This window comes from Sturnus vulgaris, unplaced genomic scaffold (assembly GCF_052056855.1).
Source record: "Sturnus vulgaris isolate bStuVul1 unplaced genomic scaffold, bStuVul1.hap1 Scaffold_183, whole genome shotgun sequence".
Classification (NCBI taxonomy): domain Eukaryota; kingdom Metazoa; phylum Chordata; class Aves; order Passeriformes; family Sturnidae; genus Sturnus; species Sturnus vulgaris.
Window position 1 is genome coordinate 10,001 of NW_028276119.1, and position 282 is coordinate 10,282.

The 282-nt window shown below is 70.6% G+C and overlaps 1 non-coding gene across 1 annotated transcript in view; it reads right to left on the minus strand.

Annotated features, from left to right (window-relative positions):
• The window catches only part of LOC148218425 (5.8S ribosomal RNA), a 153-nt gene extending 139 nt beyond the window's left edge, over window positions 1-14 (minus strand). Inside the window, exon 1 of the ribosomal RNA XR_015800383.1 lies at window positions 1-14. This exon is cut by the window's left edge and continues 139 nt beyond it. This is a non-coding gene — a ribosomal RNA (5.8S ribosomal RNA).
• Between the last annotated feature and the right edge of the window lie 268 nt (window positions 15-282).

Below are 282 nucleotides of genomic sequence, written 5' to 3' on the forward strand. Positions count from 1 at the left end.
CACCGCTAAGAGTTGTCTGGCTTTCGGGACCGCTCGCGTGAAGCGGCCCCTTTTCTGTTTCTGCAGGGACGCGCGCGCCCCCGCGCGCCCCGCTTCGACCGTACGAGCACACACAAACGGAGGAGGAGGAGGAGAAAGCGCGGGGCAAAAAAGAGAAACCCCGCGCAACGCTCCGAAGGTCGGCCAAAGAAAGGCGGAGGGGCCCGCGCCCCCGACCGCCTCCCCCCGCGAGGGGAGACGCCGCCTCGCGTGCCGTCCTTCGGAGGCGGCCCAGGCGCCCGG